The sequence below is a fragment of the Aquarana catesbeiana genome, linkage group LG11 (assembly GCF_042186555.1).
Source record: "Aquarana catesbeiana isolate 2022-GZ linkage group LG11, ASM4218655v1, whole genome shotgun sequence".
Taxonomy (NCBI): domain Eukaryota; kingdom Metazoa; phylum Chordata; class Amphibia; order Anura; family Ranidae; genus Aquarana; species Aquarana catesbeiana.
The window spans coordinates 114,754,856-114,771,782 of NC_133334.1; the positions used below are offsets into that span (position 1 = coordinate 114,754,856).

The following is a 16,927-nucleotide window of genomic DNA, read 5'->3' on the forward strand; positions in this document are numbered from 1 at the left end:
AAAATTGCCTGTTTGCAAAATTTATTAACAAAATATAAAACAGTTTTGTATTTTTTTTTTTTTAATCAGTCTTTTTAAATTTTTTTTTAACAAAAAATAAAAAACCCAGAAGTGATCAAATACCACCAAAAGAAAGCTCTATTTGTGGGAAAAAAAAGTGACAGCGCTAAAAGCTGAAAATTAGTCGGGGCAGGAGGGGGGTTTAGATGCCCAGTAAGCAAGTGGTTAAAGTGAAAAACCTTCTGTGGTGATGCAGCCCCCCCCCGAGCCCTCGTTTTACTTACCTGACTCTGATCCTTCAACGGCCGGGAACAAGCACACCAGCTCTACCTGTGTCTCGTGTCCTGATTGGATAGATTGATAGCAGCACAGCCATTGGCTCCCACTGCTGTCTATCAAATCCAATGACGCGGTGCCGGGGGGCGGGGCCGAGTCCTGCATTCTGTGTGAATGGACACAGATACAGGACTCGGGAGCGCGCCCGCACGGGTCCACCAAGGAGAGCACTTCTCCAACGTGGACACTCAATGCAGGGAGGAGCTACCAGTGCCGCTGAGGGACCCAGAAGAGGATGATCGGGGCCACTCTGTGCAAAATGAACTGCACAGTGGAGGTAAGTATGACATGTAAAAAGTAAATGTGAATATCTCGCTATCGGAACGTGAGCAGCTAGCACAAACAAGTGATCTAAACCTGTAAATAATATAGCGTAAAGAAAAGTGCAGCGCTAAAAAATGAGTGGTAAATAACATTGATTCAAATCATAAAATGTAAGTACATATATCCAAAAAGTGTGTTTTAGCATGATTGATAAGTATACATTATGATCATAGTTCTCAAATATTCCTAAGTGACACACTGTTGAAAAATGAGTCGGTGAAAAAATCCTCCGTGTATATATATCTGGCACCAAAAAGTGTGGAAAGGCAATGTAGTGCTGATAGAAGATCCACCACCGTTTTTAAAAAGGGGGGGGCTTACCGGAACAATTGGACACAGATGGGTGTACAGCCACTGTGTCAATCAGGCTTGTAAAGGTGAAGATCCCTAAAGATGTTACAAAGGTGACCAGGATACTTGTAGATAATGTATATGACAAGGAAGGGCAAATCCAATCAGATATCCAAAGAATATGTGGAAAAAATGTGAGAGCACATAGCGTGATACTGCATAAAAGGCTTTAAAGCATGTTTATTAAAGGTAAAAAACTCACATTTATGAAGATTAAAAACAGCGCTGAGTATTTGTAAAATATGGCAGTGTCAGTGGTGTCAGCAATCCGTCCTGACGCATTTCGTCCTACCGGACATCATCTGGGGTGCCTCACCACTCTGTACACTGCCCCTTATATATGGTAAGTGACCTCCTTGTTAAAATGTGGCTCCAATCGGTAGCGCCGTTAATGGGAGGCTACTTCCGGGTGTGTGGAAGATGGCGCCGACCGCGTGCGTTGCACGTCTCTCTTGGGTGAATGTGTTGGAACGCACATGTGCGCGTCGCCATAGCAACATCCCACGCTCACTTCAAGAGCATACGTCCGAAGCCGTCAACGCAGAATGATAGCGCGGCGCCCAACAAAAGACGTAATGACGTCACGGCGCTGTCCTCCTATGGGATGGCCCCCCTGAATCTCTCGAAGAATTCTTCTCGTTACTTAACAGCAATGACAGGGGAATTTCTTTGACTCTTGAATAAAGCTTAACTAAGGTGCACTTTTTGGATCTGGACATAGAGATTAGTTCTCGACAGTTCAGTTTCAAAACCCATTTCAAAATCGATCGCAATAGTTTTATACCTATCGATAGTTGCCATCATAGGTCCTGGCATAAATCAGTCCCCCGCAGCCAGTTCCTAAGGCTGAGGAGGAAATGCACTACCATCGATGCATTCCGAGTACAGGCATTATCTTTGAAACAAAAGTTCACGGATAAAGGGTATGATGCAGCTACTCTGGAATCAGAAATACAATACGTCACACAAATAGATAGGAGATCATTATTGACCCCTAAAATTTCCCATTCCCCCAATGATACTTACAAATATTCCATGTTGACCTCTTTCTCGACCCAACATAAAGATATCAAAACCATCATGGAACGTCATTGGGGGGTATTGAGAAATTACTGTGTATTGTGCGATATCTTACCTGAAAGACCTAAGGTCATTTATAGAGGGGCCCCTTCACTACAGAGTAAGGTTGCTCCAAATATAATTGACCCCCCTAAACACCACACTTTTTTTCATGAACTAGTGGGATACTTTCCATGCAAGAAATGTACTGTGTGTCATTACAACATCAGTGGTAGACACAAAACTTTAGAATTTCGGTCTAATGTAACCAATAAAACCTATCCGATTAAAATGTTTTGCACATGCGCAACAAAAAATGTGGTCTACCTCATCACCTGCCCGTGCGGGAAACACTATGTGGGCCGTACCACTAGGGCGTTTTCGACCCGGGTCGGTGAACATGTAGCAAAAATCATAGGGGGAGACACCAAACATACTGTCCCTAGACACTACAGACAGTACCACAACCGAGATCCTTCTGGATCACAATTTCTTATTATCGACCGATATGTCCCTCCTTGGCGTGGAGGGGCTTTAACCCGTGGTGTATCCCAACTAGAGACGTATTGGATATACGAAATCCAGTCCCACACGCCATTGGGGCTCAATATCGAGTGGGACATTAATGCCTTTATTAATCAATCCTAAATTGCTATGCCTTCTCTTGTCTGTCCCTCCTTTCTCTACTACAAAAGAATTCCTATGTTTTGTTGAGATATGATATCTATTAGATTGAGATATGTATTAGTCATTTATACAAGCCATTCAATTTCTGTTAGATTGAGATATGTACTAGTCATCTACTTAATTGATTTTTGTGGCTTTAGACTCCCATGTGGGACTGTGGCTCCTTACCGATTTATTTTTCCTGATTTATTTTTTCCTTTTTTTATGAACCATATTGGTTGATTTAACCTTTTTTTGGGTACCGCTTTTTGTACATCAAATTTATATATCTCGCGGTCTGGCTACAAATGGTTAAGCTTATGCACAGATTTATGTTATGTCTATATATCTGTATGCACGGGTGAAATTTTATTTGATTGTATATAGTTCATTTTTAAAAGATGATCATTTTCCATTTTTTATGGTGTTTTTTGTTATGCACCTAGGCTAGATTCCGCAATTATACATATTACTAACGTGGTATACTCCCACTTCCTCCTTTGGTACATTCCATCATCTACCCAGAGCGAGGCTTGATACACAGCGCCGTGACGTCATTACGTCTTTTGTTGGGCTCCGCGCTATCGTTCTGCGTTGACGGCTTCGGACGTATGCTCTTGAAGTGAGCGTGGGATGTTGCAATGGCGACGCGCACGCGTGCGTTCCAACACATTCACCCAAGAGAGACGTGCAACGCACACGGTCGGCGCTTTCTTTCACACACCCGGAAGTAGCCTCCCATTAACGGTGCTACCGATTGGAGCCACATTTTAACAAGGGGGTCACTTACCATATATAAGGGGCAGTGTACAGAGTGGTGAGGCACCCCAGATGATGTCCGGTAGGACGAAACGCGTCAGGACGGATTGCTGACACCACTGACACTGCCATATTTTACAAATACTCAGCGCTGTTTTTAATCTTCATAAATGTGAGTTTTTTACCTTTAATAAACATGCTCTAAAGCCTTTTATGCAGTATCACGCTATGTGCTCTCACATTTTTTCCACATATTCTTTGGATATCTGATTGGATTTGCCCTTCCTTGTCATATACATTATCTACAAGTATCCTGGTCACCTTTGTAACATCTTCAGGGATTTTCACCTTTACAAACCTGATTGACACAGTGGGTTTACACCCATCTGTGTCCAATCATTCCGGTAAGCCCCCCCCCTTTTTAAAAACGGTGGTGGATCTTCTATCAACACTGCATTGCCTTTCCACACTTTTTGGTGCCAGATATATATACACCTCAGAGGGTTTTTTCACTGACTCATTTTTCAACAGTGTGTCACTTAGGAATATTTGAGAACTATGATCACAATGTATACTTATCAATCATGCTAAAGCACACTTTTTGGATATATGTACTTACATTTTATGATATGAATCAATGTTATTTACCACTCATTTTTTAGCGCTGCACTTTTCTTTACGAGGTAAGTATGACATGTTTGTTTAAAAAAAAAAAAAAAAAAAAAGGGTTTTTACAACCTCTTTCATGGAATCTCCAGTTTCACCATATCACTGCATCCCTAATCATCTTTTCACACCTTGCATCCTGTTCACCTCTGTCCCCCCCACCACAACTCTTTTACCAACAGTCACCTCTGCATGCCCCTACCACCACTGCTCACCTCGGTATCCTCCTACCACCACTGCTCACCTCGGCATCCTCCTACCATCACTGCTCACCTCGGCATCCTCCTACCACCACTGCTCAGCTCGGCATCCTCCTACCACCACTGCTCACCTCGGTATCCTCCTACCACCACTGCTCACCTCGGCATCCTCCTACCACCACTGCTCACCTCGGTATCCTCCTACCACCACTGCTCACCTCGGCATCCTCCTACCAACACTGCTCACCTCGGCATCCCCCTCCCACCACTGCTCACCTCTGCATGCCCCTACCACTACTGCTCACCTCTGCATCCTCCTACCACCACTGCTCACCTCTGCATCCTCCTACCACCACTGCTCACCTCTGCATCCTCCTACCACCACTGCTCACCTCTGCATCCCCCTCCCACCACGGCTCACCTCGGCATCCCCCTCCCACCACTGCTCACCTCGGCATCTCCCTACCACCACTGCTCACCTCTGCATCCCCCTCCTACCACTGCTCACCTCTGCACCCCCCTCCCACCACTGCTCACCTCGGCATCCTCCTCCCACCACTGCTCACCTCGGCACCCCCCTCCCACCACTGCTCACCTCTGCATCCCCCTCCCACCACTGCTCACCTCTGCATCCCCCTCCCACCACTGCTCACCTCGGCATCCTCCTACCAACACTGCTCACTTCGGCATCCCCCTCCCACCACTGCTCACCTCTGCATGCCCCTACCACTACTGCTCACCTCTGCATCCTCCTACCACCACTGCTCACCTCTGCATCCTCCTACCACCACTGCTCACCTCTGCATCCCCCTCCCACCACTGCTCACCTCGGCATCCCCCTCCCACCACTGCTCCCCTCGGCATCTCCCTACCACCACTGCTCACCTCTGCATCCCCCTCCCACCACTGCTCACCTCTGCACCCCCCTCCCACCACTGCTCACCTCTGCATCCCCCTCCTCCCACCACTGCTCACCTCGGCATCCTCCTCCCACCACTGCTCACCTCGGCATCCTCCTCCCACCACTGCTCACCTCGGCATCCCCCTCCCACCACTGCTCACCTCGGCATCCCCCTCCCACCACTGCTCACCTCTGCATCCCCCTCCCACCACTGCTCACCTCGGCATCCCCCTCCCACCACTGCTCACCTCTGCATCCCCCTACCATGACTGCTCATGCCCTGTCATCATCTTTCATTATTGCTTACCTATTATTGCTTACCTCTGCATCATCTAAATCCATTGGTTGCTGACCCTGGAACCCGGAGATGAAGGGAAGCAGGAGCAGCATTTTTCGGATGTATTTTCCCTGCAGCAGCTTCTCCTCCACTCTCTTCCCCTAGCATTCAGCTACTGCAGGGAGGAAAGGAAAATGCAGCCAATCGGTTCCAATAAATGCCACCCCGCTGCCCCTCCTCTCCAGATTCCTCTTTCTTCTGTTGCTCGTTACCTCTGTGTGCTCCCCTGCTCCCCCCACCACCTTAAGGTAGGCTAAGTTTATATTTTTAGAGTGACATTTGTTTTGTTATATTTTTCTGAGTTTTTTACTGTTTAGTTTGGCCTTGTAATTAAGTTCTTTAAAAAAAAAAAGGCACTGAACTCCAGTGATCTTTTATGTTGTTCAGATAGATCTCCACCTCTCAAAAGTTGCCTACCCCTGGACTAGAAACTACGGACAATGGGATTTGCATACCTTTTTGAGATGGGAACGAGGGACACCTATTAGCAAACGTATGCAGACATAGGACACACCCCCCGCCACACCCCCTTAAAGGAGAAAGATAAAAAAAATGAGTTAAACCCACAAGTGCTTTTTTTAACCACTACTATTCCTTTATACTGGCTTTTGAAATGTACAAATGCAGAAATTTAGAAATTGAATGAAAGGTTTAGCACTGGGAAACACTTTTTGAAAGATAAAATGTGCAGGTACAGAGGGACTTTTTTCCAAATCAGGGGCAGTCCCTCGAAATCAGGGACAGTTGGGAGCTATGGATATGTAGTGTGCATAGGGCAATGTCCTGTTAGTTTCAAATTAAAGTGAGGAGGGAAAAGTTGAGGAGGGAAAAGTTGAGGAGCTCACAGAGGATGTTACAAGAAGGCAGAAAAACACAGCAATAAATAATTTTGTAAAAAATGGATTACAGAGCCATTGAGTAGTGTAGAATTGATAATTTTTGGAGAATAAGGACATTGTTTGAGTCTCTTTAAGTTGCAGCTGCAAATGACAGACCTGGCTGCAGCTCAAAATATCACCACGGCTGCAAACCCGTGTGCAGTGAATGAATGCACAGTGGGCACCATCCCTCTTGGGACCTGTGTGCCCTGGACACATTGCATACATTACAGATACACCATTGTCTCTGATAAATGTGGTCCCCAACTGCAAACTGTGTTTCCCAACTATGGGAACTTTGATTGCAATGCAGAAATAGACAGCAGGCTCACCTAGAGTCAGCCCCTTGCACCTTAATCACCTCAATACCGGACACTTTTTCCCCCTTCCTGCCCAGGTCAACTTTCAGCACTCTGGCACATTGAATGACAATTGCGTGGTCATGCAACACTGTACCCATATGACATTTTTATAATTTTTTAAAGATGGATAGAGCTTTCTATTGGTGGAGTCTATTTCACCACTGGGTTTTTATTTTTTGCTGAACAAACGAAAAAAGACCGAAAATTTGTTTGTTTCTGTTATAAAATTTTGCAAATAAGTAATTTTTCTTTTTCATTGATGAGTGCTGATGGGGCTGCACAGATGGACACTGATGAGGCTGCACTGATGGGCACTGATGAAGCGGCACTGATGGCCACTAATGAGATGGCACTGATGGGCACTGATTTGTTGCACTGATTTGCTGCACTGATGGGCACTGATAAGCTGCACTGATGGGCACTAATATTCTGTGCTGCTGGACACTGAGTGGCAGTGATGGAGGTGGACTGATGATCAGTGCCCTGATTATCAGTGTGAATGTCTCCTGTCACAGGAAATCCGGTTATCAGCTTTCCTTTCCTCAGACTGTGACAGCACTGAGCAAAAGAAATGCTGATAACCGGCATTTGTTTACATGTGATCAACTGTGACTGGACGCAGCTGATCACATGGTAAAGAGCCAACGTCATTGGCCACAGCTCATCACTGATCGCTGTACTGCACGCCCCCGGGTCGCGCAAGCGACAAGAATACAAAATAGTCATATGACATCATCCCAGAACAAGAGTGGTTCCACCCAGCCGTCATTGTACAATAGGCCAGGTGGGAACCGGTTAAAGATACAGCCACACACCAATAGGCCAGACATCGCCTTTACAAGGTGTCAGAAGACTTCAAGTTGCATACATTTGCAAATACATATGAAAGCCACACTGTTGTGTCAGAGCACCTCTGATAAGTGTAATCCCTAACTGAACTATCTTCCCAATTGTGCGACATCTATATAGCAGTGCACAGACCTTTATCTGAGCAAAAGGAAATTTCCCTACCACCCTGGCCCAGTGGCCTAGGCTAGCCTTCTATTCCTCATGTGAATAAGTAAAGGGGTATTTTCTTTTGATGGGTTAGTGGGCATTGCTCATTGTGATTGATGAGGATCTGCATCGCAGGATGATGTGATTGACTATGAATTTACATTGTGGGACTTCTTTAAGAATTTTATTTTTAAGGAATTGTGGTGTCCTAGTTTATTTTTTTATGTGTGAATAAGTAGGGTCAGCATGTACAGTATCAGATACAGATAAGCCCCACCTATTGACTCCCACAACCTCCGGGCCAGGGTTGTGGGAAGAGGACCTTGTACTTATCAACCTATAGACAAGGTGCTTTGCCGGGGGGGGGGGGGGGGGGTCTTTCTGGCCTGGTACCTTTTCTGAGTTGAGAGCACATTGCCTGGTATGGTTCAGGTGGGGAGGGAGGGAGTTCACCTTCATCACCTCCTTTCCTGGTCTGACAGACTGCATGCTCAAATAAAGGACTGGTATAGTTTTTTTGCTCTTTTTTTTGTGGGGTTTCCCCTTTAAATTCATATCAGACTCAAAGGATCTAGTATGGAATATTGGTGAAGACCAGAATGCTTTTTTTGTTTATTAATTTATTTTGCGTGGAGTCCTCCATGACATTTATACCAGTTATACCTGATCCTCATGAAGGATAAGAAAGATAAGGTTCTTCTGGTATGTATTTTTATTAGGGAACCCCACTCTTTTTTTGGGGGGGGTGTCCCCTATTATCTAGGAGAAGGGTCTGGTATAGATAAAGGGAGTCCTCAGCGACTTTGTTTACAAACAGAATCAACCAGAAGCTGTCATTTGCTGGCATTTTTTTTTTGTATAAATGTCAGAGTTGTATACAGTACATCATACAAATGTGCCACTTCAACAGGCAGGTTAAGGGTATCCCCCAAGCATGTTATTTAACCACTTCAGCCCCCTTCCAGCCCAGGCCAATTTTTGGCTTTCAGCGTATCGCACTTTGAATGACAATTGCGCAGTCATACAACTCTGTATGCGAATGAAAATTTTAACAGTGTTTTGACAAAAATATAAACTTCTTTTGGTGGTATTTAATCAGCACTGGGTTTTTTATTTTTTGATAAATAAAGTACACCCCTCACATTTTTGTAAATATTTTATTATATCTTTTCATGTGACAACATTGAAGAAATGACACTTTGCTACAATGTAAAGTAGAGAGTGTACAGCTTGTGTTACAGTGTAAATTTGCTGTCCCCTCAAAATAACTCAACACACAGCCATTAATGTCCAAACCACTGGCAACAAAAGTGAGTACATCTGTAAGTAAAAATGTCCAAATTGGGCCCAAAGTGTCAATATTTTGTGTGGCCACCATTATTTTCCAGCACTGCCTTAACTCTCTTGGGCATGGAGTTCACCAGAGCTTCACAGGTTGCCACTGGAGTCCTCTTCCACTCCTCCATGATGACATCACAGAGCTGGTGGATGTTAGAGACCTTGCGCTCCTCCACCTTCCATTTGAGGATGCCCCACAGATGCTCAATAGGGTTTAGATCTGGAGACATGCTTGGCCAGTCCCTCACTTTTACCCTCTTTAGCAAGGCAGTGGTTGTCTTGGAGGTGTGTTTGTGGTCGTTATCATGTTGGAATACTGCCCTGTGGCCCAGTGTCCGAAGGGAGGGGATCATGCTCTGCTTCAGTATGTCACAGTACATGTTGGCATTCATGGTTCCCTCAATGAACTGTAGCTCCCCAGTGGTGGCAGCACTCATGCAGCCCCAGACCATGACACTCCCACCACCATGCTTGACTGTAGACAAGGCACACTTGTCTTTGTACTCCTTACCTGGTTGCCGCCACACACACTTGACACCATCTGAACCAAATAAGTTTATTTTGGTCTCATCAGACAACAGGATATGGTTTCAGTAATCCATGTCCTTAGTCTGCTTGTCTTCAGCAAACTGTTTGCGGGCTTTCTTGTGCATTATCTTTAGAAAAGGCTTCCTTCTGGGAAGACAGCCATGCAGACCAATTTGATGCAGTGTGCGGCATATGGTCTGAGCACTGACAGGCTGACCCCCCCACCCCTTCAACCTCTGCAGCAATGCTGGCAGCACTCATACATCTATTTCCCAAAGACAACCTCTGGATATGACGCTGAGCATGCGCACTCAACTTCTTTGGTCAACCATGATGAGTCCTGTTCTGAGTGGAACCTGTCCTGTTAACCTCCCTGGCGGTTTTCCCGAGTGTGGCTCAGGGTTAAATTTCAGTACCATTAGCTGTAACCCCGAGCCACACTCGGGATTGCATTGCAGGATCCTGGTGAGGTATACTTACCTTGTCCCCAGGATCCTGCGATGTCCCCCTGCTGTGTCCGTGGGCTCTGTCCTCCACCCAAAGCCTCTGTGTGCTGGGCTTCCGTTCCCTGCGAGCGTCATAACACATACACTACACTGTAATCTTACAGATTACATTACTGTATGAAATCATTTCACATCCCTTTTGTCCCTAGTGCTTTGTCCAGTGCCCTGCATGCAGTTTTATATGATATACACTGTTCTTTCTGCCTGGAAACTGGAGATTGTCCATAGCAACCAAAAAGTGTCCCTTTACGTCAAAAGTGGTTTTAGACCAGCTAGAAAACAGCGATAGTAAATTAGAACACTTTCAGAACTACGCGACAGTGAATCGTGGGGAAATTTATTTATTATTATTATATTATTATTTTTTATAATTATTTATATTTATTTATTTATTTATTATATTATAATTTAGGATTTTGTGTTTAAAACTTTATCATACCCGGGATATCTACTAGACTCTTGTTTGGACAGATTTAAGTGTGTTATTGCTAAGAATTACAGGCCTACAATATAAAACTCCAAATTTCTATACAAATGTATGGTCTTGGCCACCGTGCCACAGCTCAGTGGCAATCTTCTTATAGCCTAGGCCATCTTTATGTAGCGCAACAATTCTTTTTTTCAGATCCTCAGAGAGTTCTTTGCCATGAGGTGCCATGTTGAACTTCCAGTGACCAGTATGAGAGAGTGAGAGCGATAACACCAAATTTAACACACCTGCTCCTCATTCACACCTGAGACCTTGTAACACTAACGAGTCACATAACACTGGGGAGGGAAAAAGGCTAATTGGGCCCAATTTGGACATTTTCACTTAGGGGTGTACTCACTTTTGTTGCCAGCGGATTAGACATTAATGGCTGTGTGTTGAGTTATTTTGAGGGGACAACAAATTTACACTGTTATACAAGCTGTACACTCACTACTTTACATTGTAGCAAAGAGTGTTCAGTGTTCTTCAGTGTTGTCACATGAAAAGATATAATAAAATATTTAAAAAATGTGAGGGGTGTACTCACTTTTGTGAGATACTGTGTGTATATATATATATAAATATATATAAATATATATATATATATATATATTTATATTCAGTATATATACAGTGGCTATAGAAAAGGATCACCCTCTTTACAATAATCACATTTTGTTGCTTTGCAGTCTGAAATGAAGACAGACACAGTTTTTGTTTTATCCAGCTGTATTTACTAGTGCAACTTATAACACCCAAGTGAAAGATATAACACCATTGTGTTATTAAAAAAAAATCAATAATTCAAAAACATAATCACTGAGTTGGGAAAAGGATCACCCCCCTTATGTGGTATTTTGTTGGACCACATTTTGCTTTAATTACAGTGTTTAGTCTGTTGGGATATGTCTCTACTAACTTTGCACATTTAGACTTTGCAATATTTGTACACTCTTCTTTGAAGAACTGCTCAATTTCAGTTAAATTTGATGGTGATCGTTTGTGGACTACAGTCTTCAAGTCATCCCACATATTTTCAATGGGGTTTAAGTCTGGGCTCTGACTAAGCTACAGTATGCAAGTACATTCACCTTTTTCTCCTTCAACCACTCTGTGGTCATTTGTTCTGTGTGCATTGGGCCATTGTCATGGCGGAAGCAATGGCGGCTGGGGGTATATTTTTTTGGTGGGGCGGCAAACAATCCACCCGCCTCCCCCCGGTCGGTCACCAACCCCACACTTAACCCATCTAGGTCGTGGGTAGCTTCCTATGGGCAGGAAGCGGCAGCTTCACCCTGTGTCTCCTCCTCCTGGCCTTCACGGCAGCTTGCCATGCGTCTCCTCCTCCTCAGTGGCCAATAGGATTGCTTCTCCTATCGGCCAGTCGGGTGACGGGTCTCAGGACCTGCTTCCTGGTGGCCAGGAGGAGAATCAGGAAGACAATAGTGAATATTAATTTGCTATTGTCACACAACTGGGTGGGCTTGGGGCAGAGTGCTCTGCTTCCCGAGCCCACCCTTTTTTGAAGCCGATTAGAGCCTTTGGCTTTAAACACGTGCTTCTAAAAAAACAAAAAACCCCATTGGCATGCGTCCTGTACCCTGTATGGATTGTCCGCCACTGGTTGGAAGGTAAACTTTCTTCCCATCGACAACTTTCTGGCAGAGGGCAGCAGATTTTCCTCAAGAATTTGATGATATTTTGGCCCATCTATTTTACCTTCTATGCTGACAAGTGCTCCAGTCCCTGCTGCAGAGAAACACCCCATAACAGGATATTACCACCTCCATGCTTTACTGGAGGAATGGTGTTATTTGGATAGTGAGCTGTATTGGACTTCTGCCAGACATATGGTTTGGTGTTGAGGCCAAATAATTCAATTTTAGTCTCATCTGACCACCTTAAACGCACCTTGAAGATTCTGAGGCCACATGGAAAATGGTGTTATGGTCAGATGAGACTTAAAATTTAATTATTTGTCTTGCATTGATTGTTAACACTCGTATCTACCTGGAGTTTAGCTTTAAGGCGTGATCACAGCTTTGTTTTAGATGCGGGGTCCGGGCGTGATGTCATAACATCGCGCCCGGGCCTCCGATGGTCATAGAGATGACTGGTGACCATCTGGTCACCAGACATCTCTATGGTCGTCATCCGGCAGCGTCCGATTCTTTCTCCAGGCCCCCGATGGCACGGGAGAGCCCGGAGAAGCACCGGATGGCGGTGGGAGATGGGGGTCGTCCCCTCCCGTCGCCTTTAAGAAGGATCAATTGGTGGAACTGCCACTATGATCATTCTTATCGTGCACAGAATTGCCGCCTGCAAATAATGATATCTGAATGATGCCTATAGCTGCAGGCATCATTCAGATATCCCCACACAAAGTCAAGGACGTCATATGACGGCGTGCGGTGTTGAAGTGGTTAAAATCCTTGCAATGTAAATTGATCGCCCAGAGAGGATTGTTTTTTTGTTGAACAAAAGTGGAGTTACTAGCATTTGAAATAAGAAGTTAGTTAGGATAAGTTTAGCGTAATACAGTGGTGGTTCTGCGCATGTGTACTACAAAATGGGCAAGAACTTCTGTACTCTCTAAAAATATGTAATCATATAAATATATATTTATTTATAACCAAAACCATTCTATATTAAAGTGGGACTAAACTTTGGTCTCCTTCCACACTCCACCAAGACATGCTGGTACATTATTTGTCTCCCGTCTAAATTGACACTATTATGTGTACGTATGAATGTGAGTTCTTGAGGACAGGGACTGAGGTGCATGTACAATATATATATATATAAACATAAATTGATGGCGCTATATAAGTACAAGTGTTCGCCCACTGAGCTCCCCACAATGATGATGACTTTGTCCAATCACGGCTCAGTGCTCATAGTCCTACCCCACAGGAAGCTTTTGCAGTGTATTGTTGGAGCAGAGATAGAGCAGGGCTCAGTTTGCTACTAGCGAGTTAGTGTGTTCACTTAATGTGACTCTGAGTGTAGAGTGTTAGTGTAGTGTGAGTATAGTGTAGTGTGAGTATAGTGTAGTGTGTCAGTATAGTGTGTCAGTATAGTGTGAGTATAGTGTAGTGTGTGAGTATAGTGTTTCAGTATAGTGTGAGTATAGTGTAGTGTGAGTATAGTGTAGTGTGTGAGTATAGCGTTTCAGTATAGTGTGAGTATAGTGTAGTGTGTGAATATAGTGTGTCAGTATAGTGTGAGTATAGTGTAGTGTGAGTATAGTGTAGTGTGTGAATATAGTGTGTCAGTATAGTGTGAGTATAGTGTATTGTGTGAATATAGTGTGTCAGTATAGTGTGAGTATATTGTAGTGTAAGTATAGTGTAGTGTGTGAGTATAGTGTTTCAGTATAGTGTGAGTATAGTGTAGTGTGAGTATAGTGTAGTGTGTGAATATAGTGTGTCAGTATAGTGTGAGATAGTGTAGTGTGAGTATAGTCTATTGTGTGAGTATAGTGTTTCATTATAGTGTAGTGTGTGAATATAGTGTGTCAGTATAGTGTAAGTATAGTGTAGTGTGTGAGTATAGTGTGTCAGTATAGTGTGAGTATAGTGTAGTGTGTGAATATAGTGTGCCAGTATAGTGTGAGTATAGTGTAGTGTGAGTATAGTGTGGTGTGTGAGTATAGTGTGTGAGTATAGTGTAGTGTGAGTATAGTGTCGTGTGTGTGAGTATAGTGTGTGAGTATAGTGTGAGTATAGTGTAGTGTCAGTGTAGTGTGTTATTGTAGTGCAGTGTTTAACTCAGCATTATATAACATTTAGTGCAGTATACCCCCCTCCGTATTTATTTCTTTTTTGCTGTGATTTTTTTTTTTTTTTGTTCCCTGCCTGCCCCCCTTTTTTTAATTGTCAGCCACAGTTTTTCTGACTGCGACGCTGGTGTTCCCTCTATTTTTATATTATTTTTTTTTTAAGTTTTACATATCTATCAGCAGCAGTCCTCAATTTAAAGTACACCAAACACCACTTTTCATTCAGTGAAGTGCATCCAATCACACATTTCCCAGTTTCTTTTAAATCTGGGTAATAAGCTCCCCCCCTTCAGGTTTGGGAGGCCAACAATGAGAGGCAGACGTTCCCATGCCACTATGAGGGGGCCAGCAGTGTCTAGGTGGTCTGTCCTCAGGCAGGGCACATTTGTCTCTGTTTAGTGATGTTGCCCGTGCTATCCAGCCACAGCATGCAGAGGAGGTGGTGGACTGGCTTACTAAACCATCCTCATCCTCCTTATCCTCTATGACCCAAGCTGACACTAGTGCTCAGTCCGCCGCATGCTGCAAGAGTGGCTTATTCTGCCTCCTTGTCCACAGATACTCATGCCATAGCCCCAGCATCATGCATGGAGGAGTCATCTGAATTATTTGAACTCAGCGTCAGCCACTTGCTTCTTGAGGATGCACAGGCAATACTTGATTCTGATGTTGGTTCTGAGGTAGGGGAAGGGAGTAACATGAGCCTACAGTGAGCGGAGAACACTGATTAACAACAGATTGTCAGTCATGTTCCCCCAGCCGCAGCGTATTGCCAAGTTGGCTCCAGTGATGATGAGGGCAGAGGGTAGGATGGTGATGAGGTCACTGACACCACTTGGGTGCCAAATAGAGCAGAGGTAGAATTTGAGGGGGAGAAACAACCCCAACAAGGCAGTATGTCTTCTAGAAACAGCCATCATGGAAGAGTAGAGAGCAGCCACCCCATTCCATCAGATTAAGGAGCTGTTGTCTCCCGGCCCACTTCCCACAGCTCAGCTGTGGGTGGGTATTTTTTAGCACATGTGCAGCTGATCACACTGTTGCAATTTGCAATCTCTTGCATAGGCAGATTGCCGTTCTGCCTCTCTGGGGAACGATCGCAGGTGGCCAGCGGAAATCGGTCTGCAGGACTCGCTGATTGGCTCCCCCTCTGTCCAATCAGCGTGCGTACCCTCAGTGTCTATTGCACGAAATGACGTACAGGTGCGTCATTTCGTGCAATAGAGCCGACCTGCCGCAGTACATCTGCAGTAGGCGGTCAGGAAGTGGTTAAATTGAATTCCAGATGTGTTAAACAAGTTTATTTAGTGTCAAGTACATGCTCTTTACAATATGTGCGATTTTTTTTCCCAACGAAAACCATATTTACAGTTAAAAGTTCATTTATTTAAGAAAATTTTTCAATCCTCCTCCTCCAAATTTTCAGTTTGAAGCCATTAATCATTAGAAAATCAAACTAATGTTCTGAAAACAAACATTTTCAAACTAAATTCTACTAATGTGTTGCTTCAGAAGTCCATGAGAATAATGAAGAATTACAGGGCTGTCATGCAGCAAGCCTCCCTACACATGCAGAAGTTTTCCAAGCACTAAACCAGAGGATAATGCTGACAATAAAATACACTGCTTAAATCTTTATATCCCTGCAAATTTTCATAAAATAAAGTATTTAGCTATATGAGTTGGCATCTGTTGGCTCTGTGTAAATAGTATACACAGTCTGTTCTCAGCCAGTTGACCACGTTTTAAAAAGAATAGTCTTACCAAGGGTCAAATGGCTGTGTGCCTTCCTGTTTTTTTCCTGTGAAATTTCTCAACCATTTCTAAGTCACAGAAACTTTTAAGAATTTGGAAAATTTCAAGGCAATTTGAAAGTCTAAAATGTAAAAAAAAAGTAAATGTTGCTTACCTTCAATGTGGGGGGGGGGGGGGGGGGGTTAAAGCAGAACTTCAACCTTTTTTGTTTAATTTAAAAGTCAGCAGTTACAAATACTGTAGCTGCTGACTTAATTAAAAGGTATTTACCAGTGCCTGGACTTGGTGCTGTCTTTCTGCAGCTGGTTTTTCTTACTGCTGCTGGTCCCTGCCACCTGAATTTTGGATATGCTAACTGACTGTGAATTCCTGAGGAATCACAGTCGCTCCCCACTATGCATGCATGAGAATGCATGGGGCTGTGGAATTGGTTCTGCAGTTGTGTCCCAGAAGGCTATGGGGTAGAGGGGTAGAGGGGCCTGGGCAGGAGGTGTGCCTAAGCACACGTCATTCTCATCTAGATAAGAATTAAGGAAGTGGGAGCAGGTACCTGTCAAAAAACAAAAAAAACTTTGAAAGCGTTAAAGCCTTTTCCTATCCACTGAAGTTCTGCATGCAAGACTCATCTGTTCAGTGATTGGCTCCCTGGGTGCCACTCGCCCATTGGTGGTGATTGGGCAGATTGGCGGGCCCCAGATGCAGCAAGTAATTG

The 16,927-nt window shown here is 44.1% G+C and overlaps 1 long non-coding RNA gene across 3 annotated transcripts in view; it reads left to right on the top strand.

The window, feature by feature from the left end:
* The window catches only part of LOC141112278 (uncharacterized), a 151,899-nt gene that overhangs the window by 57,426 nt on the left and 77,546 nt on the right, over positions 1-16,927 (top strand). The window lies entirely within an intron of this gene.